The sequence below is a fragment of the Octopus bimaculoides genome, chromosome 3 (genome assembly GCF_046866305.1).
Source record: "Octopus bimaculoides isolate indiv1 chromosome 3, ASM4686630v1, whole genome shotgun sequence".
Lineage (NCBI taxonomy): Eukaryota > Metazoa > Mollusca > Cephalopoda > Octopoda > Octopodidae > Octopus > Octopus bimaculoides.
Window position 1 is genome coordinate 69,747,980 of NC_142930.1, and position 25,230 is coordinate 69,773,209.

The following is a 25,230-nucleotide window of genomic DNA, read 5'->3' on the forward strand; positions in this document are numbered from 1 at the left end:
ACATATATATATACACACATATATACGTGTGTATATATATATATATATATATATGTAATACACAGACATCTTCATATCCTTTTCCATGCTTACATTTGTCATATTAGTGTATGCTGAACCAGTGTTTTCTGCAGCCAGTTGACTTCACTTGTTTCCAAGTGAGGAAGTAATTTCTCAGTCTATGAAACAACAAACAATCTGATTGTTTGTTCATGTAGAGAAATGGAAGGAAATGATATTGTGGACCAGCCTTTTGTTTACAACCATCTTGCAATATATCGAGCCATGCCAAGAAGCCCAGGCATGCTTTTGCAGTGGACTACAAGCAGATGACATTGTTAGCAAAACTATTGTTTACAATCAGTTTGTGAACACATATAAGGGAAGAGAAATATTAACACACACACACACACACACATATATATATATATACATATATATAAATGTTATTTTGGGGGGTATATGAAGTCTCCATGTTCTATATCATAACTATTGCTAATATACATACACACACACACACACACACACACACACACACACACACACACACACACACACACATATGATAAGCTTCTTTCAGTTACCATCTACCAAATCCCTCACAAGGCTTTCGTCAGTCAAGGCTATATAGAAGACACTTGCCTAAGGTGCCACTTAGTAGGACTGAACCTGAAAACGATGTACTTGGGAAGTGAACTTCTTAACCACACAGCCACACCAGTACCATTCCATTTACATTTACTTGTGTGTGTATAAATATGTGTAGATACTTCCATACTGTCGTTTCCCGCTAGTGCCTAAGAATGAGGACACACTAATATTTAACAGAATTTTACAGTAGTTGGAAATTCAAAAGAAAGTATGATGTGTCACATGATGTGTACCTTCACCAATGTCTTGAAAAGGGATTGCAAGAATATTGAACCATGTTACAATATAAACTTAGTTCTTTTGTTATTATTACTTATGAATGGTGTAGATGATTTATAATATCATATTTTTCAGATAAGCATAAATTGCAGCTGTTTGAACTATTATAACACTGGGTGACTCTGTCTAAACTAAACCATATTTTGTAAGTTGACCCACCTTTATCTTCCTTTTGGTCAAAGAACAATTTAGTACTTTCCTTTCCATGTTGTTTGAAAATTCATTTGTTGAAATAATCTGCTCTGAAATGAATTTTCTGTTATACTAATGTATTAAAAAATATCATATAATTAACCTTGACATATAGACATTCATTAAATGTTTTAATGGCAATCATAAGTTGAGGTTTTTGAGAGGATGGAATTAACCAGCTAACTTGCACATTAAAAATACAGTCTGTAAATGGAAAGTAAAAATATTCAAGGATTTTCTCAAGTTTTTTTTTGTTCTCTACATTCCAACAATAAAGCTTTGTATTTTTGTTAGAAACCTGCTCTTTCCATACAGGAAGATATCAAGTAATTAGAAATAGAAGAGAACCATACATACGTATGTACGTACGTACGTACGTATGTATGTACGTGTGTACTTACGTACGTACATACGTACATACATACATACATACATACATACAATTTAGTTGTAGTCAACATTATAACATTCTACATTGTGTGGCTGAAAATAATGTCATTCTAAAGGTCATAATTTTTCTTGTGTTAAACTAGCAATAAATCTCTAGCTGTTTTGTTTATTATGCTGTAGCCTCCGCGTCTTCATATCTGACATTTAAGAAAAAGATAATGTATAATTAGATTCTAGATAATGACAAAATGACCGTATACTGCATGTAAATGACTTAGTTATACTGTGGTTAATATCTGATAATGCTAAATACTTCTGCAAATTACCTATAAAATATATAGTCAATTGTTCTGTTAAGTGTACAGTAAATCAGCTTACCTTCAGATTTATTTAAAGAAAGGAAATGCTTTATTTAGTATTTTGAACAGAAATAGATATGTGGAGTATTTTGAAGTTTTAGTTGATATTTATGAGAACTATAAAATTATTAATAAAAATATATTTAAAAGTGATCATATCTTCAAATGTTTGTTATGCTTATAAAAACATTGCTATATTGGTATATAACATTAATCAGTGAAAGATATATATATATATATATATATATATATATATATATATACACATACATACATACATACATACATGGATGGTGGTGAAAAGTTCCTGGCTTTGGGTAAAAGAAAATTCAGGAGGATCAGTTAATTATGATTTTATCAAACATATTCCTCTCTCAGATTCACACACTTTTTTGCAGCAGTTCTTCAGTTTTTCTAAGCCCTATAAAAGAACTCAGAAGATTGGACCTCCAGCCAGGCCTTTTGCAATATCCTTAAAGCCAGGAACTTTTCAGCACTACCTTGTGTGTATAAATATATATATATATGTATACATATATACATATGAACACACTTATATACATATGCACAGATTATGTGTACATACATACATACATACATATATATATATATATATATATATATATATATATATATATATATACATATACATACATACACATGCACACATATAAACACAATACCTTTTATCCTTTCAGGCCTGGTTGGGCCTCCAACCAGGCCTTTCACGATACCCTTAAAGCCAGGAACTTTTCAGCACCCCCTTATGTGTGTGTGTGTGTGCATTTATCTCCCTTTGTGGCACATCTCAAGCCATGCCATTCACCCATGTTAAAATGTGAAGTAGCCACAAATTTCTTCTACTGTAAATTTGCCTCTACTCTCATCCTATATTAACATATGAACACCTTGTGTAAGCAACTGCTGTATCTCCTATTCCTTCTCTCTGTTCGGGTTCTTATGTCTTGCAAGTTACAAGGCAGCTTTACTAGTACTGGTATCATAGGAAAAGCACCTAGCCCACTCTGTAAAGTTGTTGGTGTTGAAAAAAACATCTTACTGTAGAAATCTTGCCAAAACTAAGACACTGGGGCAAGACATGGTCCTAGGATCTATTGGATCCTGCATTACTGTCCAACTCTTACCAGAATGGAAAACAGATGTAAAAATGAAGATATATATATATATATATATATATATATATATATATATACGCGCACACACACATACATACATACATATGGGGGGTGCTGAAAAGTTCTTGGCTTTGAGTAAAAGAAAATACTGGAGGATCAGTTAATTATGATTTTATTCAATATATTCACCTTTCAGATTCACACACTTATTGCAGTAGTCCTTCAGTTTTTCTAATCCCTGTAAAAGAACTGGGAAGGTTGGGCCTCCAACCAGGCCTTTCACAATGCCCTTAAAGTGTATGTGTTTGTGAATTTGCAGTAAGTCTGTGTGTCCCTCCACCCAAAACAAATCATAACAGGTTTTAATTAGTAAGCTGTAAAGGTGAAAGAGGAAAAAAAGTAAGGTAAGAAAGGAGTGTGACCTGAAAAAAAGAGGAAGCAAATGGAGAAGGGTTGGAGGGCAATAAAAAGAATGGATGAGAGAGAAAGAGAAAGTAAGTGAAAAAAAATTAGAAGGTGGTCATCAGATTACATTTGCATCTCATTTACATAAGTGTACTCTACTATATATATCTATCAAAAGATTACACACCACATGCAAACATAGATAAGATTCTATAAACATGTGAACATATACTGTCTGTGCACACTCATCTATCAATAGATTGTCCACAATACACACTTATACAGACAAAATATTTATGTACATGAGATGCAGATGTGGCTGTGTGGTAAGAAGCTTGCTTCCCAACCATATAGTTCACAGTTTAATCACACTGCTTGACACCTTGGGCAAGTGTCTTCTACAATAGCCTTGGGCCAACCAAAGCGTTGTGAGTGGATTGGATTTGGTAGATTAAAACTGAAAGAAGCCCAATGTATATATATATATATATATATATATATATATATATATAAGAAAATAGAGATAAATCAATTAATAATTATATTTATTCATTTAAAAAATAGACATAATCTCTGACAACTGTTTCGATTCAAACTTTAGAAATTAGTTAAAATAATTAAATCATTGTGAAGTTGAATCTCGTCGAAGGTAGAAAAACAATATACCATTACATTATATTTCTATGTGTTAAGTGTATGAAGCATACCAGTGCTCCGTACACTTAACACATAAAAATATAAAAATGTAATGGTATATCTTTTTCTGCTCCCGACGAGGTTCAACTTTATAATGATTTAATTATTCCCCACTGATCGAAAGAGGGAGTGGAGCAATGTGAAATGAAGCATTTTTGCTCAAGAACACAATGCACTGCCCAGTCAGGGAATTGAACCCATGATCTAGCAATCATGATTGCAACTGCATGGCCACTAGGCCATGCACCCTACATGTGTGTGTGTGTGTGTGTATTTGTCTGCCTACCACACTTGACAATTGGTGTTTACCTCCCCATAACTTAGCAGTTCAACAAAAGAGACTGATAGAATGAGTACTAGGCTTTAAAAAATAAGCCCTGGAGTCAATTCGTTCGGCTAAAACTCTTCAAGGCAGTGCCCCAGCATGGCCACAGTTAAATGACTGAAACAAGCAAATGGTATATATACAAATACACATGCATGCATGGCTACAGTATAATGACCGAAACAAGTAAAAGATGAAAGCTGTCTGCCATTTTTTTTTTTTTTTTTATAAAAGCCTCTTACTGCATAAATCCATCTATATTTGTTTTTTCAATCAAAGTGACAATTTTTTAAAAGCGTAAAGTTATTTGACAGTAAACTCTGATTTATATTGTGTGCATGTATATATATATATATATATATATATATATATATATATAAAAGGTTGAAGAGGAACACACAAGTAGATATATATGGAAAAATGACAAAGTAGAAAATGCTAAAATACTTTTATAAAAGTATTTTAGCATTTTCTACTTTGTCTTTTTTCCATATATATATATATATATATTTATTTATATATACACACACACACACATCATCACAGGTAAATCATAATACACCTTCAACACTCATATGAGTTTAGACAATTTTGTATATAATTGAGAACATTTAAAAATTTTTATATATTTTGTCACCAGCAGATACAAAGAAAACTTTATTGCTGTTTTCCACAATACCTGGAATTTCATGTCTGTGTGTGTGTGTGTGTGCACACACACACACACATGATGTTTTCTGGCAGGTGTTACTAGTTGTAATTAGACTTTTGAAACAATTAGTCTATTTTAACTCTGTTGAACTTTGAACTTTTCCTTTCCTTTTGACATACATCTAAAAAAATACGTATGCACATACCAAACAGACACTCAAATAAACATAAAGACATACTCATTCACAACTAAGCTTGTCATTATTAGCTTCTTTCTTAGACATTCTTATTTAACTCTGTTACATCAGCCATGCTGGGTTCTTTACTTTATGATCTAAGGAGTAACAAGCCTGCTGTACTGTATCTTGATGAAATGAAGTCTCCTCCATTTTCCTAAAACACTCAATTACATATATATATATATATATATATAAATATGTATGTATGTACTCATACAATGGGTTTCTTTCAGTTTCCGCCTACCAAATCCACTTACAAGGCTTTGGTTGGCCTGAGGCTATAGTAGAAGACACTTGCCCAGTACCATAGTGGTACTGAACCTGGAACCATGTGGTTGAGAAGTAAACTTCTTACCACATAGCTACACCTAGACTTTTTCTTTCTTTTTGCTTGACATCTTGTAACTAGTTTGAAGTCTGCTGCTTTTCACTATTGATGGCAGCTGTGTTTATATGACACTGCTAAATATAAATGGGCAGAGCAACACATAGATAATGAATCATATAATCAGTTTGATGAGTTGTGGCACAAGATCATCTGCTTCACGATATATATTCACTTCAGTGATGTTATGAAGTCAAAGTTTTTTGGACAATACTGGCAAATACTTAGCCGATGTCTTACTGGACATCAGTCAAATAAAGTAACAATTTCAACCCCCAACGTTTTTGTGAGATTATAAATAAACTAAATAATAAAATATATCAACCCTTTAATGTTCAGATTACTCTGTTAAATGTAGTGCATATTTATTCACAATGTTTTGAATTGACCATGCATTATCTTGTATCTTCAAGATTTTGATGATGTGACTGTTTATTTTTAGAATCACACTGTTGGATCGGTCCGAGAGGCTGGATCTGGCTGCTCTGAACATAAACTAGGTAGAATATTTGGGCTGGATATGGCCAGTTTAAATGCTAAAGAGTTAAAAACAATTTTACATTAATCTGATGGATTATACTATACTTTTGTAAAGTAAAAATTTATTGTTCTTACGCAAGAATGTTGTTGACTGTGATTTCGAAGTTTTGACCAGCCAAGCCGTTGTCCAACAATGGCTTCGCTGGCTGAAACTTTGAAGTCACTGTCAACAACATTCATGTATGAAAATAATAAACGAGATAATAAAATATTGATATATCTTGCAATATCAGAAATGCCAAAGAGAAAATAAAAGTATGAAATAATAGTTCATCATTCTTATACCATAAGTAATATTAATGAGTTAACTTTAATTACTTGCAAATATCTAGTAAATAATTAATTATCTTTATATCAAAGCATATTTTGAAAAATACTAGATTTCATCTTTGTATTCAAACGTTTGATTAAGATTGTACATGAAAGTTATGCACATGCATACATATGCTTCCGCAGATGTATGTAAATGCAGAAATGTGTACATAGACAGAAAATTGTATGCACATATTTAAAGAAATCTTTGACATTGTTAATTCAACTGAAGTTATATGAATATTCATTTAATCTATGAAACAAGAATTTTTGTTTACAATGAATTCTCTCTGTCTGTAGGATGGGTAGTAAGCTGGTATAGATATATGCATATTCAGAATTGTGTTTGCTTGTATTTAAATATTGTGTTTGTTATGTTTACAATGTTGACTATCATTTAGTGCTAATGTTTACATTTAATCCACTTAATAAGGAAATCCTCTCAAAACTTTTCGTTAGCATTAACTCCTCAAAATGATTTTTTTAATGCAAATCTGTTTCTTGTTGAGGCATGTCATATTTTATTATAAGGCAACATGACTCATTAAAAATACTAATTATATTTTTTTGGTAGATAATTAATATCATAAGAAACAACCATGAAATTTAATTATGCAGAGCAGTTTGAGGGTTAAGCCAAACTTCTTAAATATTCATAGTGAATACTTTGTACATCTATCCATGGGATGACTGCTCCTATTTTATGAGATTGATATATCTTCATCTCTGTACCTTCCAGAAATATGGGATAGTGTACTTTCTGAATATATCATAAGTAACCAACCCAACAAGTTCAGCCACTTTAGCTCTATTATAACTCCCCATGGAGATGTAGAAGAAAGCATCACCTTCCCTTTCAACCCAGTAGGATTTATCATGAAACAATAGTGACTTTCTAGCAGTCATTGTTATTCTGGTGTCTAGATCATTGATTATAATGAATCATTTCTCAAAATCCAGGGTTTAAAGTGGGAGAGATTCATAAATCATTAATGTTGTTATACAAGCTTTCTCAACTGGAGACTTAGATATAGAGCAATAACAGTCAACAATATTGAATTAGGTGAATGTGCCAGAGAATTTGTTTTCAGTACCATGACACCCACTTGAGGACAGTAGTACTGCAGTTCTGTTATTGTAGTCTCGTGATACATATAATTTTGAGGTTAACTAAGTTGAAAATATACTTGCAAATTCTTCCCATTTTACTTATGCTGAGTTGATTATCCTCGTTTGAATTTGAAGAGGAAGTTACCCATATGATTGTTAAAGGTAAAGTAGCTTGTATGCATATCAAGACTGTCCATATGGTCATCTCTTTCTAATTGGGAAACTAATTCATTCTCCTCTGGATTTATGATACTGTTTGTGGTGGAGTTGTCTTATATATATATACATATATATATTAGCGTTGTTGTTTGTCTGAAGTTTAAAGTTCATGGTCTTGTTCAGATTGTGTAAATTCTTTGTTTTATCTGAAAGTATATGGTCATTGGGAATTATCATTTGAAGAGTTTCATATAGTTATTGAAACTGTTTTAGAAAAAACTATTAATATAATAAAATCTTACATTTAAAAAAAAATTTGGCCAGTGAAGATAAATGAACTTTTCAACACCCTTTTTTTTCCTGTGTAATGAGGTGATTTCCATGTTTTGGATCTGTAATCATGTGTTGATATCCTAGTTGTTTCCCTCCCATGTTAAAAAGGTTTCCAACACATGTACTTGATAACGCTTTCTTACACACACACACATACACACATTCTTCAAAGAATAAAAAATGGTTTGCCTCACCGTCTTCAGTTATTTATTGTTGTTTTGTAGATAGGGAGTAAGTATACATTTATGCTTATGAGCAAAAGAAAAGAAAATCACTCAATGCATAGTGTGGGATTTATACTTATTGAAGGAACACAGCTGGTAAATCACACCATTGTTATTTGGAGTTTCTCATGCAAAAAGTTTTTAAATGATTGACAAGACAGCACGTAGTAAATAAAAATTATATTCACAAACTACAAGGCAGGTTGTTTCTCATCAGTGAAGATGAGTCCTATAATCAAATTTATTGCTGAAGGTTACTGTACTACTATGATATAAATGAAGACTACCAAATCAAACATGTTGTCAAGGACAACTGCTCTATGATACTTGTGAAATTCACTGGCTATGAATTTGTGTTAGTGGGAGTTGAGCGTTTAGGCATATGGTAGCAGATGTCCAGAAGAAACTTCTTCTGATAACAACAATTGGACAATGCTTCTGACTAGTAGTTAAAGATTAGCATTGGCTGCTTTAACATCTAGAGCTTTTTCATTAGACAAAACCAGAAGTTTTATCGTTTGAAGTATGGAATAGCTTTAAAGAAAATTGTTGATGTCCTTGAATTTCTTGACAAATTAGGATAATTTGATCTAAATGAATGAAGATGCTGACAATAATGACAATTAATAAAGTCCGCTGTGAGTTTCCTGTGATTCTGTTCAACACTAAAGATGTCATAGATGTTCAATATACAACTACATTTGCAAAACAGAATCTCCTGACTGGGCAATTTGAGAGATTTCAACAGCACAAGTTGGCTTTTGGGTAGGTGTATTCCACAGTACTGGTGACATGGGAACTGAAGCTGTCCTGGCAAGAATAGCTACCTTAATTATATACATGTCAAAAAGGCTAGTATATTTGTGTATCCTGGAAAATGTTGTTTTTCTTGAGATAGAAAGTTTCTGACAGTGTTTGTGGTATCATCCAAGTCATACAGTGAAGTAAATCAGATTCCTTTCTTCAAGCTTCTGTTCTGGTTTTGGGATGAGTGTGTTGTTCACTAGATACACTAATGTTTCACTTGGGCTGTTTCTAGCTAGCTTTTCAGAATAGTAGAGAGTGGTGCCGTTAAAGATGATTTTGTTCAAGGGCAGCTCAAAGATACACTTATTCCAATTGTAAGATTCATAATTATGGGGTAGGAGGTGGTAAGAACCTTTGTAAATATATACAGTATATATAGTATCCTCATTTGGTTTTCTATATTGGTAGTATTTCCTTGTATTTAAATTTAGTGTTATGTCTAGCAAACTGATTAAGTCAAGCTTTCAAAGTATTTATGTTATATCTTTTTAAAATCTTTCTATATAATATAGACATTCATATTATATGAGATTAGTAAACCATCATATCTGAATGAGATTGAAAAGATTTATACAAGAATTACTGTGAACAATTTCAAATGTCATTACTACCAGCTTTTTCACTTATTTAGATCAAAGATTTAAGGAAAAATTCATATTCTTGACTTGATTCATCTGGAAAGTCAAGGCCTAAGAATCTAAAACTTCCTACAATAACACTGTGTTGTTAATAAAGCTACTCATTACTTGAATGGATAACTAAACTGTAGACTTTGTCTAATTGAGAATTTCTACATATTAAGGCAAGCAGTGATATCCTTTGATCAGTTGTCAGAAATATCATCCATCTGTCACCATCAAAAGTAGTTTCTTCTGGATGTCTGAAAGTTTCAAGCCCATTGACACAAGTGTACAACAGGAATACATAACCATTGAATTTAACATATGTTGCCAAAGTATAACTATAGATTTAGACTGAGTAGTCACCCTATACACAATAGCTGTCTCCTCATCTCTCTCTCTCTCTCTCTCTCTCTCTCTCTCTCTCTCTCTCTCTCTCTCTCACACACACACACACGTAAAATGATGTGTGGATTTTGTGTGTAGGTGTGTGCTGTGTGTGATTGCTCAATAATGCATGGAAGACTATATAAGTTTGTCTGACTATTGTGTTATCAGAGGTATGGGACTTATAGTACTTTGCTTTTAAATCCTGTGTGCATTAAATTACACCAAACTCGTATGTGTGTGTGTGTGTACATGTAAGTGATGTGCTAAAATGCATGACAGGGTACCATATGAATTAGGACTCAATATTCAAACCATGTTAAACTCCTGTGTTTCTATAATGCATTGTGTAAGGCAACATAGATATGGATTCAGGCTACAACATAGTAACAAGAGCCACATACAGTTGGAATAGAACACAGAAAGCAAATTATTGATATTCCAATTGTTTAATTACATGTGTTTCAATGAGCTTTCACAGATCATATTCATTACATGAAAAATATTGAAATATCAATAACTCAGTATATCGATAACTTGTTTTCTGTGCTTATTTCAACTATATGTCTGTGTGTGTTTTGTTTGGGGTAGAGAGAGAAATGAGGAGGTGGTGTTGGGGATTTCCATGCCACCAAGGAAAAGGAGAAGCTTATTGTCCAGACATAAGAAGACAGCTGTGGGTTCATGTTTCTGCCTCTTTCTGATGACATCATCAAGAAAATTGTCATGGTGTGAAACAAGACACACCAAAGGACATAGGCAAATGTTGATAGGAATTAAGTCTTTCACAAAATGATTAAGAGAACACAAAATTTTAAAACATGTTTTAAAATATCAGTCTTTGAAGATGAAGAATGCACAGTTTGGTTTTAGAAATTTACTAACAAACCCTTTTCATATCAACCTCATTGAGACTGTCTTTCTATGATATAAACTTCCTCTTTTAAAGTGATCTAACCCTTTAGCATTCAGATTATTCTGTTAAAATTAACATTTATTTATTCACATTGTTTTGAATTAATCATACATTTTTTCCTAGCTTTGAGATTTTGATGTGATTGTTTATTTTTAAAACAACATTGTAGAGTAGGTGCGAGTGGTTTGAAAATAAAGCAAGTAGCATGTTTGGGCTGGATATGACCAGTTTACATGACAAAGGGCTAAATTAAAACGTTCCATCAAAATTTTATATAATTTGTTCTAAATGCCAGCGGAATAATGACAAAGTTATTTTACTGAATTCTTCATTATTTTGTAAATTAATTGAAACAAAGGCAGTGTATTTCAATAGAAATATGGTAACAAGGTTAAGGTATGTTTTAACTTACAAGAAATATTTTTTGAGTACTGATTATACTTATAAGATTATCTAATGTTTTTGACTTTATATATCATAAATAATCTTGGGGAAACTCTTTAGATGAAGTCTTTAATGAAAGCAAAACATGAGGTCTCAGAAAAGCTCTTGCAACAAAAATAAGGTATGGGGGATGCAGAATGTAACTGTATACTATGATTCTTGGATCCTGAGGTGAAAATTTTATTTCATATTGAGATCGGTAAAATAGAACACAAGGGAATTAAATTAACCATTGCAAAACAAAGAAATAACTCATTTGTAGCCTACCCCTAATTTTACATGCATACACAAAGGAGTCATACCCAATGACTGGTGTAGCAGCACCATAGTCAAAGTTACAAAGGTAAAAGTGACGCATTAGATAGATATAATTACAGAGGTTTCAAATTGTTGGATCAGGTGATGAAAGTCACAGAGAGGGTCATAGCCCAACTAATTAGGGAGAGAATTAGTTTAGATGAGATGCTGTTGGGTTTGTACCATGGATAAGCACCACTGATGCTATATAAGTGGTTAGTGAAGTGGGGGTTCACCAAGGATCAGTCCTCAGCCCCCCCCCACCTATTCATTATAGTCCTCCAGGTAATAACAGAGGAATTCAAGACAAGCTGCCCCTGGGAGCTCCTCTATGCTGATGACCTTGCTCTAATAACTGAGTCACTACCAGAACTAGAGAAGAAGTTTCAGGTGTGGAATAAAGGTCTAGAATCAAAGGGTTTTAGAGTCAACCTAGCAAAAACCAAAGTCTTAGTAAGTAGGAAGGCAGACAAATCAAAAATCCCTTCAGGTAGATGGCCCTGCTCACTCTGTTGAAAAGGCATAGGTAGAAACTCCATAAGATGTACTCAGTGTAAGTTATGGAGGGTTAACTGGGAAAATAGTTTTTGTGTGTGGCAGATACACAGCTGCAATGCACACCGAAGATATACAGAAAACAGATTCCATCACATGCCAGGGGGAAAAACTAGAAGTAGTTGATAGCTTCCATTATCTAGGTGACCAAGTCAATTGTGGGGATGGATGCTCTGAGAGGGTAGCTGCTAGAATAAGAATAGCCTGGGCAAAGTTCAAAGAGCTCCTACCTCTGCTGGTAACAAAGGTCCTCTCACTCAGAGTAAAAGGTCGACTTTATGATGACTGTGTGCAAACAGCCATGCTACACAGCAGTGAAACATGAAGCTAGTATGCTTTGCTGGATGTATAATGTCAGTGTGCATACATGACAGAGTGTAAGTGCCCCGAGAGAAAAGTTGGACATCAGAAGTATCAGATGTAGTGTGCAAGAGAGACAACTGCGCTGGTATGGTCATGTGATGCATATGGATGAGAACAGCTGTGTGAAGAAGCATCACACCCTAACAGTGGAGGGAACCTGTGGAAGAGGTAGATCCAGGAAGACCTGGGATGAGGTGGTGAAGCACAACCTTTGAATGTTGAGCCTCACAAAGGCACTGAGAAACGACTGAGACCTTTAGAGATATGCTGTGCTTGAGAAGACCCGGCAAACCAAATGAGATCATAGTCGTGGCCGATGCCAGTGTCACATAACTGTACCATTTAAAAGCACCCTTCAATCATTGGGCAATATGTCATGCTTGTGAAGATCTGTTGAACCAAATGAAATTATAGTTGTAGCTGATGCCAGTGCCCCCTGACACGTAAAAAGCACCATTCAAGCATGGCCGATGCCAATGCCACCTAACTGGCACGTGAAATGCACCATTCGAGCATGACCGATGCCAGTGCCACCTGACTGGCACCTGTGCCGGTGGCACATAAAGAGCACCATTTGTGCATGGTTGATACCGTTGCCACTTGACTGGCTCCCATGCCAGTAACACATAAAAAGCACCTACTACACTCTCAGAGTGGTTGGCATTAGGAAGGGCATGTAGAAACCTTGCTAAATCAGAATGGAGCCTGGTGCAGCATCCTGGCTTCCCAGTCCTCAGTCAAACCATCCAACCCATGCCAGCATAGAAAGCAGATGTTAAATGATGACGATGATGATGCTGATGACACACAGTCTCTCTTTCTCTCTTCTCTTCCTCTCTCTCTCAAACCCATGTACATGTGTACACTTATCCATATGTTGTTATATGAATTAAAGATGTCTTGCCTTTATTGACAGAGAAGATATATGTATATAAGCATTGATTGAACATTTTGGTGAAATATATTGTCACAATATTCTATCAATATAAATTTATGCTATGTCATAAATTAAAGCATAATTTCATTTGAAATATAAATTATATAGTGCTTAGGGAACAAGTATATAACTGTTATATACTTGGTGTTATTTAAGTATAAATATAGATATTTTATGTTGCTGCATGTCATTGATAGAAGATTAAAAACGTCATTGGCCATAATGTTTTTGTTCTTCTAACACTTCCTCTCCAGTGCATAGTCATGACATTACACAAGTCAACCATATCAGCTCCATGGTGTTGAGATATATATATCCTATATACTTATTATTTCCAAGTGTGTTGACACTTTCTATTTTATCATCTCCAGTGTGTTTACATGCCATTACATAAATCAACCCCATTGTCTCCTGTGTATTGACATAACACTGTATTGCATTATCTCAAGTGTATTGATCTGACATTAAACTCTTCCTGTCCAGTGTTAGGTTTACACACTGGACAGATGAATTCCGTCATCTTTAGTATGTTGATACATATCCCTATATATGTTATTTCCAGCGTGTTTTTATATGATACTATATAGGTCAGTCCTGTCACCAGTGTGTATAATTGACAGTCATCTTTAGGGTATTGACACAGTACTCATGTAGGTTATCCCCTTAGTATTGACACAGTACTACTCTGCATAGGTCAGATGTTCATGTCCAGTGTGTTGACACAACACTATGTAGTCCAATCCTGTCAAATTCAATGTATTACTAGGGACCAACATTTTAATCTTTCTTCTTCACAAGACGATCCTGTTATTTACTAACACTAAACACTAGGCGCTTTGCAACCACATGGTTTTAGGTTCAGTTCCACTGCAGAGTACATTGGACAGCTATCTTCTACTACAGCTCTGAGCCAACCAGTGCTTTGTGAGCAAATATGGTAAATGGAAACTGTGTGGAAGCCTATTGTATATGTATGTGTGTGTGTGTGTGTGTGTGTGTGTCCCCCACCACTGCTTGACATCTACCATTGATTTGTTTACACCCTCATAATTTAACAGTTCAGCAAAAGAGACCGATAGAATAAGTACGAGACTCAAAAAAAACATAAGCACTGAGATTGATTCATTCACCCAAACACTTCAAGGTGGTACCCCAGCATGACTGCAATCCAATGACTGAAACAGGTAAATGATAAAAGATAAAAGAAGCAGGTAATCTCCAGTGAGTATTGACATGACCACTATACAAGTAATTTATATTGACATAACAATTCACCAGTCAATCTTGTCGTCTTTTATCAGTGGACATAGTTACTAGCAAATCATTTTCTATGTGTTGAGTTGACAGAATTCCTTATATTCAAATTCAGGCATGGGCTACCTTTTTTCGAAAAGCAGGCCACATGAGACTTGGCTCATCATCAGGTGGGCTCCATTACTAAATACTTTCAAGGTAATTAAATTTTTAGTTAGGTGCACCATTCAGAAAGTCCTGTGAGCAATGGTTTGCCCTTGACAGCTCTAATATTTCACTGTATCTTTCATCTTGTTTCAGTCATTAGACTGCAACCATACTGTGGCACCATCTTGAATTTTTAGTCGAATGGATTGATCCCAGTACTTTTTTTTTTTTAAGCCTGGTATTTATTGTACCAGCCTCTTTACCCAGGGGGATGCAAACAGACCAACACTGGTTGTCAAGTGGTGATGGTGGAGGACGAACACAGACACAAAGATCCATACACACACACACATATATATATGTATGTATATATGACAGGCTTCTTTCAGTTTCCATCTACCAAATCCACTCACATGGTTTTGATAAACTCTAGGCTATAAGTAGAAGACACTTGGCCAAGGTGTCACACAGTGGGATTGAACCCAAAACCATGTGGTTGGGAAACAAGCTTCTTACCACACGGCCACACCTGTGCCTATGAATAAAAAGGATAACTTAGATAGGAATAGTCACAACTGAAACATCTTTAGCATTAAGCCTTCAGGATCATGATTGATTTAAGTCTAAGCAACAATTTTCTTACCACTACTTGAACCAAAGAAAGATCATCATGGTTGCTAAACTTGCCAGAAATAGCTGCCAAATATCCTTCAAATCACAATCTCCCATTTTATAAAAGGATGATTACATTGCCTAATGTAATACTAACTACACTTTATCTAGGATTGTAGTATCAGTCATTTGGCAGAATCAGTAGTGTTGGATAAATACCTTGTGGTTCTGACTCTGTGCATTCTGACTTCAAATCCTACCAAAGTCAGTTTTACATTTTACTCTTTCAGGTTGATAGAAAATTCTAATCAAGTGCTGTATTCCACCCCATCCCCTCTCTCTCCACCTCCTTTCTCAGAATTGGCTTCACTGCACAGTGAGAAAGACGAGGAGGAACATTCCCAATATCTCTCTCTTTTAAAACAACCATTTCCATTCTATCACAGTGGAAGATATCCAAGGTGTCAAACTTTGTTATTAAGCAGAAGGATGTGATTTGGGGGAGATTTGGTTGTTATTTCTAGATGAAGTGAACATGTAGAGTAGTGGTTCTCAACCATTTTTTACCTACAGAAACCCTTTGATTCCTATTTTATTCTGGTTGACCTCCATAGCTGTTCAATGTTCAAAATGTCTTTTTGTATTTTTATTAACATACTGGGCAAAATGCTTAGCGGCATTTCACCTGTCACTACGTTCTGAGTTCAAATTCCACCAAGGTTGACTTTGTCTTTCATCCTTTCGGGGTTGATAAATTAAGTACCACTTGAGTTACGGGGTCAATGTAATTGACTTAACCCCTCCCCAAAAATGTTGGGGCCTTGTGCCTATAGTAGAAAGGATTATTAAATATTATTAGGAAGTGTATTTTAAAAAACTGTTAAAATACTTGATGTATTGTAGAAGTTTAAGCAATATATTGCTCATAAATTTTGACAAAATATCTTATATGGACCTGCAAGGACCATATGGACCCCAGTTGAGAACCACTAATGTAGAGGCTCCTTCATTAGCAAAACTAAATATTGTTTAGTAAACTTATAAACGTGATAGAAGCAAGAGTATCTCAATGAGTATTACAAGTATGTAATTGATTTGTTTATCAGTTTGGTATTTATTAGCTAGGTGCCATTAAATGTCATATGATATCTCCTCTTCCTCTATGAGTTGACTATTATGTCTTTTATCGTCAGTGTTGACATTTGACAAAGGTGATGTCCAGAAATTTCAGATATGACAATTGATTGAATATTATTGGTATACTTTTATTCTTTTACTTGTTTCAGTCATTTGATTGTGGCCATACTGGAGCACTGCCTTTAGTCAAACAAATCGGCCCCAGGACTTATTCTTTGTAAGCCTAGTAATTATTCTGTTGGTCTCTTTTGCTGAACTGCTAAGTTATGGGGACATAAACACACCAACATCAGTTGCCAAGAAATGGTGGGGGTGGGGGCAAACACACACATACATAAATACATTCATAAACACACATATATATAATATATGATGGGCTTCTTTCAGTTTCCATTTCAAATCCACTCAGAAGGCTTTGGTCGGCCTGAAGCTATAGTAGAAGACACTTGCCAAAGGTACCATGCAGTGATACTGAACCCAGAAACCATGTGGTTGAGAAGCAAACTTCTTACCACTCAGCCACTCCCGTATCTATGTTTCTTATATGTTCTGAGTTCAAATCCTACTGGAATCAACAACTTATGTACTAAGTTACTCATAGTGATTAATTGTTGCTTTGCATATGTTTGTGGTGAAGGCATTTGGCTTAGTGGTTAGGGTATTGGGCTCCCAATCATAAGGTCATGAGTTCAATATCCAGTGGGGTGTTGAGCAAGGTGCTTTATTTCATGTTGCTCCAGTTTACTCAGCTGGCAAAAAGGAGTATCTGGATTTCAAAAGACCAGCCTTGTCATATTCTGTGACACACTGAATCTTCCTGAGAACTATGTTAAGGGTACACATGTCTGTGGAGTGCTCAGCCACTTGCTCAGTAATTTCACAAGTAGGCTGTTCTAGTGATTGGATCATCTGGAGCCCTTGTCGTAACCAACAGAGTGCCAGTTTATGGTGTTGCACCATGTTGCACTGTACTAATCAAAAGCTTGTGCTGCAGTTGTTTTGAAGCCCCAAAACTTCTTCTTTTGGTCTTATTGATGACATTACTGTTTCCTTTATATCCTCAAATTTCATTTCTTTCAACATTTTAGGATATATCATTGTCGAAACTCCTTTGATATTCTCAACTCTTGCTTTTGATATCATCGTTATCATTATCATAATTTAATGTCCACTTTCCATGCTGGCATAGGTTAGATAGTTTGACAGGATCCAGAGAACCACATGGTTGTGTTGGGCTCCAATATCAACTTTAGCATGATTTCTACAGCCTGATACTCTTCCTAATGCCAACCATTTAACTGTATGTACTGGATGTTTGTTTTTTTTTTCTCATGCTACTGGCATTAATGAGGTTGCTAAGTAACTTGCAAGACAGAAAAAAGAACAGGGAGAAGAAAAAAGAAAAGCTTCCACAACTAAACTGGGAGTACTTGAAAGGAGAATGTTGCTTTATGCCGAATGTTGAAAGGTTAAAGTGAGATAGAGCAACAAGCATGGATGTCTTGTTATTGAGGAGATACACAGTTACCCACTAGAGATCAAGTGTTTACTTGGATTCGTCATTGTCCATCAACTGTTTTGTTCTTACACTAGCTGACAAGCACTTCAACCAGGCTTCGGCCAAATCTGGATCGGATAAAATCAATTATCTATATCCTGTTGGCAATGCTATTGTCATGTCATGTCATGCAGTTCTAGTCAAAAAGTCATGCTGCAAATATTTGCTGTCCTTGAATAGCTTTGATCAATTTATATGCAATGCTATGATAATTTGCATAACAATGACAGGACTGTTTTGATGTTCTTTTAAAGCTGAACTTTTATTGTTTATTGTTCCTTGTCATTCCTTGTTTATTGTTCCTTGTTTATTGTTCCTTGTCATAAATAATCCTCAGTAGTTATTCTTAGACAACATTAAGGAGGCAAGCTGGCAGAATCATTAAACACACCAGGCAAAATGCTTGGCAGCATTTCGTTCATCTTTACATTCTGAGTTCAAATTCCACTGAGGTCAGCTTCGCCTCTCATCCTTTTGGGGGTCACTTAAATATGTATCAGTTGAGCACTGGAGTCAATGTAATTGATTTATCCCCTACTCTGAACTTGCTGGCCTTGTGTCAAAATGTGAAACCATTATTAATCATGATGTAATGATGCAAGTTCTTTTATTTATCAATAATACTACAGCCTTGTTTAATCATCACATGAGCATCGCCATCATACAGGTTACAATGTGAAGGGAAGGCCTTTCCTCAAAGGAGGGTATTCCTCAAATTAGGATCATGGCCCTAAGACAGCCCAGGGTCCAGAATAGTCGAGAAAAGTCATCAGTGCCCTATACTCCATAGATATGAAGGTCTTAAGAAGAAGAGTGTGCATGTACATGATAAAAGAGTGAGAGAAAAAGAAAGGGTGAATTTATGTACTTTGTCAATGTTGTATTTATTTTAAAGCAAGGAAAATAGCAAGGGCCATGTGTTTGCTGACCTTTACTAACTGATGAGGTTGATAGGGTTGTTGCTCAGCTTGAATTTTAGGAGGCTCAGTCTGTGAGAAAATGTAGCAGGGAAAAGAGTTCCAGAAGGTTGTAGGTCTGGTTGGTCAGAGGTTTAGAAAAAATGCAAGATTTGGTAGGGGTAAGATGCTGACGAGATGATGAGGAGTGGAAAAATCTGATAAGCTTCAGTTGGGGGATTGGGGTAGTAGACAGGTTTTTAGTTTTGGGGGGTCAGGGATTGTTTATAGTAATAATGATGACAGAAGAGACTTAAAAAATAAAGTATGTTGGCATGTAGGTGAGATATTGTTGTTTAAGCTCATGTCTGATTCGATTGTGCTGACTTATGATAAAAGTATTCCAACTGTGACAATCCAATCTTGTCAGATGTTCAGCACTCATTATCCAAAGTGACCTGCCTTATTTAACCCTTTTAGCATTTAAACCAGCCATATCTGGCTAAAATATTCTTCCTGTTTCATACTCAAACTGGCCAGATACAGCCTCTCACACTTATTCTACAATGTTAGCCTAAAAAATATAGTCACATAATTGAAACTTCAAGACTACAAAATAATGCACGATAAATTCAAAATGATGTGAATACACAAGCATTACATTTGATAGGGTAATCTGAATGCTAAAGGGTTAAAACAGTGGGGAATGAGTTAAGGGAGATCTAATTGCTTTTTTATTGCTATTCAAACTAGCTGGGTGAGCTCCTTTCTTAGCAAGGCAAGTGGATATGTTGATCATCTATAAACCAATATGTTGGAGTTTATTCAATCCATAATACTATCTTCTTTTCAATTTATACTTTACAAATCAATTACTCTGGCATCCTTTTAATCACTAAATAAAGAGATAAAGCTTTATTCAAAGAGTAGAAATATTTTTAGACATTTGTGTTCATATATATGTATATATATTGTAGATATCTTTTCTAATAGTGTATTCAAGTTGAGATACATACGCACAAAAGGCATCTTTGATAATCACTTACTAGCCAAAATATAAATCTCTATGGGCAATATGACAATTATTATCAGCTAAAAACAGTGACAGACAATGGGATATGTCTCAATTTTGAGATACTTTCATTAATAGGCAAGACTGTTTCATGTTTGTGAAGCCTACTGTTTCCAATATGGTGCTGTTGGAAGTTGGTCACACAGTCACATATTACAACCTAAGGACAGAAATTAAACTTATAATCTAGATATAGGACATTGAAGCTGTCTACAATCATTGTTATTCTCACTGTTGGGTGTACAACTAATATCCCTAGAGTACATTTTAATTTCTCTGAAACAGTAAGCTGTCCTATTTATTCTGTTTTCTTTTTATTGATGATTTAATTGGGGGCATTCCATTAATACTCTTATGGAAGTGTGTATATAGACTTGTTGTATGGTTGTTTTATGGCTTAACTTTTCTTAACTTGCATGGCACAGTGTTTTTGCTATGGCATGAATGTATTTCCTTCAGAACAAAATTAACATCGGTCACTAACAAAGTGTCAAGATTTTTGTTCTAATTTACACAGTGTCAAGCATTGTGATCTTCTGTACGTGTGGTGTAAGTATTCATGCATGTGTCTGATCAATGGCTTACACTACATGTATGCAATCTTCGTTTCACTATTTTTGTGTCACTGTATAATCTGACAGCCCATGAAAATTTAGGAATTTAACATATCTCGGTCATCAGGTCCAAGAAACTTTTAAGTGACCTGCCTTACTAACAAACATCTATTCACCTTTGAAAAACAATATTATTAATACTAGGCTTTGCACTGTTAATGCTTCAAGACACTTATTCATGAACAAGTTGAAGTATATCAGTATTAAATGCTTTTATAGTGTGTTATATAAAACGTCATCAGAAAATATTTTGATGATATTATATGTGTGTGTGTATTTATGTATGTATGTATGTATGTACATATGTGTGTATGTATGCATGCATGCGTGCATGTATTATGCATGCATGTATATATGTATGTGCATACATGCATACGTCACATATGAAAAGTATTTTAATAATCACCCCCTGTCCAAATGATTAATCTTTATGCAAAAAAAAATAAATAAATAAAAAATAACAATTACAGTCAACGAGAAACAGGGTGGGATATTCTATAAATGTGTGTGTGTGTTCATGAATATGTATTTTTCTCTTTGTGAATTCATCAGGTTTACATATATATATGTATTTAGGTGTCTGTGTGTATGGATATAAGTACATATGTTTGTATAACTATATGTATGCATAATGTATTCATTAAGCAGCTCTGAATTTCCCATACCTGCGCATTTGTCCTATGCACTGTCACCTGAATGAACACATAGAGATAGGAAATTGAGTAACTTGAGATGATGTTTGGACCAGCTGTTTACAGTGTCATTTAATAATTCACCAAAATTCACTCACCTTTTCTGCCCAAACTTTATTGATTTTGCCAGGAGAAAGGTGCTATGCTTATGGCCTTCACATGCTCTCCAATAATACTGATTTCAAATTTTGGTACAAGACCAGCAATTTTGGGGAATAAAGTAGGTCCTTCCTGAGTCATACAAACTCATAGGTCCAGTTTCCTGGTTTTTCTGACTTATATATTCCCCGCTGGACTGGATGCTGGCCTGTTGCAGGATTACTGTTTTGCCAGCTGAGTGGACTGGAGCAATGTGAAATGAAATGTTTTGCTCAAGAACACAATGTGTCGCCCGGTCCAGGAATTGAAACCACAATCTTATGATCATGAGTCCAACACTCCTAACCACTAAGCTACCTATTTTATCAACCTCGAAAGGATAAAAGGCTAAGTGAAACTCGGCAGAATTAGAACTCAGAACATAAAGACAGAGAAAATGCTTCTAAGCATTTTGCCTGGCATGCTAACAATTCTGCCAGCTCACCATCTTATGCTCTCCAATGATATTGGCTGATGGCTACTCATTAAAATGTAAACCAAGTATATGCCTAGAGACTAACTTATTTGCATAAATTTGCATGGTTGATGCCCAAACAATAACTATGAGAGCACCAGTACAGTGTGAGTTATCTTTGCTTTATCTTTAGCTTGTTTCAATCATTGGACCATTCTAGGGCACTGCCTTGAAAGATTTTAGTTGAAAAGATTAATACTAGTAGTCATTTTTAGGTTTGGTACTTATTCTATCAATATCTTTTGCTAAACTGCTAAGTTACAGGGGATATTTACAAGCTAACATCAATTGTGAAGCAGTGGTGAAGACAAGCACAAAGATACACACACACAGATACATACATACACACACACACACACAATGGGCTTCATTCAGTTTCCACTGACCAAATGCATTCATAAGGCTTTGGTCAACCTGGAGCTACAGTAGAAGACTCTTGCCTAAGGTGTCATGCAGTGGGACTGAAGCCAAAACCATGTGATTGGGAAGTAAGCTTCTTACCACATGCCCATGTCTTCATCTATAAATACAAATTAATAAATATATGAACTCATATGTATTTAGTCTCAGCTGAGTAGCCTAACGATTAGGTTGTTAGGACCATAGTCATAAGATCATCAGTTCACTTCCTCAACTAGGTAATGCATTGTGTACTTGAGCAAAGCACATCAGTTCATATAGCTCCAGTTTATTCAACTGAAAGTGGGTTCTTTCTGAATGCTAGTGCAGACTTCTCTCCTTTCAACTGTCACATCCTTGCTGTTTTGCTGGGTCAAGGGAGAAGCTAAGAGGGTGTCTGTGTCTGCTCATGACTACACGGGCACACAAAACAATTAGTGAGAGCATGGTGCATTCTCCCAGGCTGTTCATACCCACTTGTGAATAACAGCTAAGCTTTCAAAAAAATTTGACCTCAAAGTCCTTTGCAGTAGGATTTTAAAAATTGAAATAGGTTTATTTAGATATTATTAATTTCCAGAGTGAATTACTGGAAGGAGGAAAAATATTATCTGCTAGATTATTAACTGTTCAATAATGTTTGAAGTATACTGTTGAAATATTAGGTAATATTAACTGGGTACATTATCATTATCATCATTTAATGTCTGTTTTCCATGCTGGCATGGGTTGGATGTTTTGACCAGAGCTGGCAGGCTGGAGAGCTGCACCAGGCGCCAGTCTGACTTGGCTTGGTTTCTATGGCTGGGTGCTTTTTGCATGTTATAGGCAGGTAAAATTATGATTATAATTTTACTCAATTGAAATTCTTTAGTGCATATAGAAAAGAGTGAAACAAATACTACTTTTTAAAATAAATCATTTATTAAATTAAAATAAAATTAAATAAGAGAAACTCATATTTTTTCCAAATATACAAAGTAGTCATCAGTGACAATAATAGTAGAAGAGCATTGTAGTTTGCCAGAAGCATTGTGATACAGCAGTAAGATAACAAATAATGAAGACAGAGAGCTTCTAACTGTGTGAAAAGGGGAAGTAAAGTAACTTTTATGTATTTCAGGCTTAAAGGCTCATCATCAGAAGTGAATGGCTTAGAAATGTGATTTTATGTAGATTCTGCTATTTTAATTGTTGAACAGCTCTCCATTAATTACAAATGTAACATTACCTGCTGTTACCAACAGTGGAAAAAATATATTCCCAATATTACATGCGATATGAGAGGTTACTTTTTGGTTCCCATCACCAACCGGTGGTTGTCACATGCTGATGACGGGTCAATACCCAGAAACTTGGGTCCGTGTATATCATGTCAGGCTGGAGATGGGAAAGATGACTTCCCTTTGCAAATACTGATAGGGCACAGAAAGTGTGTCAATAGCCAGCTGGAGATGTCTTCCTGGGGCTACAAGCTACAGTAGCATCAACCCTTAAGGGTTAACCACATTTAGGTAGCAAATATATTTCACAATAACATAAAAGTTATCTCCCTTCGTGGGATGGACAAACAGAGAGTGGTAGTGAGACACTGTCAATTATGTTGATAGAGTTTTGAGACTTATAACATTTTCGAGGAAAGTTTGTAGGCAAGTTTTATTATGAAAAGGTTAAGTAACAAATAAGAATGAAGTATAAAGAAAATGTATCTTGTGCAAATTTAAAACTTTACTTTTATTTTCAGCTCTTAGTATAGTGAAGAAATCATTTAACTGTGGAAATCCATTTTGTTATTGTTGTTGTTGTTTAGTTATGGGTAATTGTAAATACACTGTAGATTAGATAAAAACACATAACAACTTGGTTTTATTTACGTTCTCTGCTTGTTAATAAATCAATATAATAGCAACAAGATTTATCATAGTACACATGATATGACATTTCCGTGTTGACAGATGTGGAAGCAAGGATTAGAATTGAAGGGCCTTAGAGTCAACCTCGCTAAAACCAAAGTCTTAATAAGTAGGAAGGCACACAAAACACAAATCCCTTCAGGTAGATGACCCTGCTCGATCTATAGAAAAGGCATAGGTAGAAACTCCAAAATATGTACCCAGTCTAAGCTATGGACACATAAGAGGTGCAGCAATATCAAAGGGAAGCTAACTGGGAAGATAGTATTTGTCTGTGGCAAATACTCAGGTGCTATAAACACTGAAAATGTGCAGAGAACAGCTCCTGTCACATTCCAGGGAGAAAAACTAGAATTAGTTGATAGCTTCTGTTACCTAGGGGACCAAGTCAGTAGCGAGGGTGCTTGCTCTGAAAGTGTAGCTGCTAGAATAAGAATAGCCTGGGCAAAGTTTAGAGAGCTCTTACCTCTGCAGTGACAAAGGGTCTCTCACTCAGAGTAAAAGGTAGACTGTATGATGCATGTGTATGAACCACCATGCTACATGGCAGTGAAACATGGGCTGTGACTGGTGAGGACATGCGTAAGCTTGCATACACGACAGAGTGTAAG

The 25,230-nt window shown here is 35.1% G+C and overlaps 2 protein-coding genes across 2 annotated transcripts in view; both read left to right on the top strand.

Moving 5' to 3' along the window:
* LOC149136573 (uncharacterized) overlaps positions 1–1,080 on the top strand; it is a 17,357-nt gene extending 16,277 nt beyond the window's left edge. The window contains exon 3 of the mRNA XM_089348314.1: positions 1,006–1,080. The gene's annotated coding sequence lies outside the window, so the exon portion shown is untranslated. The remainder of the gene's footprint in view (positions 1–1,005) is intronic.
* LOC106877405 (uncharacterized) overlaps positions 1–25,230 on the top strand; it is a 71,825-nt gene that overhangs the window by 19,848 nt on the left and 26,747 nt on the right. The window lies entirely within an intron of this gene.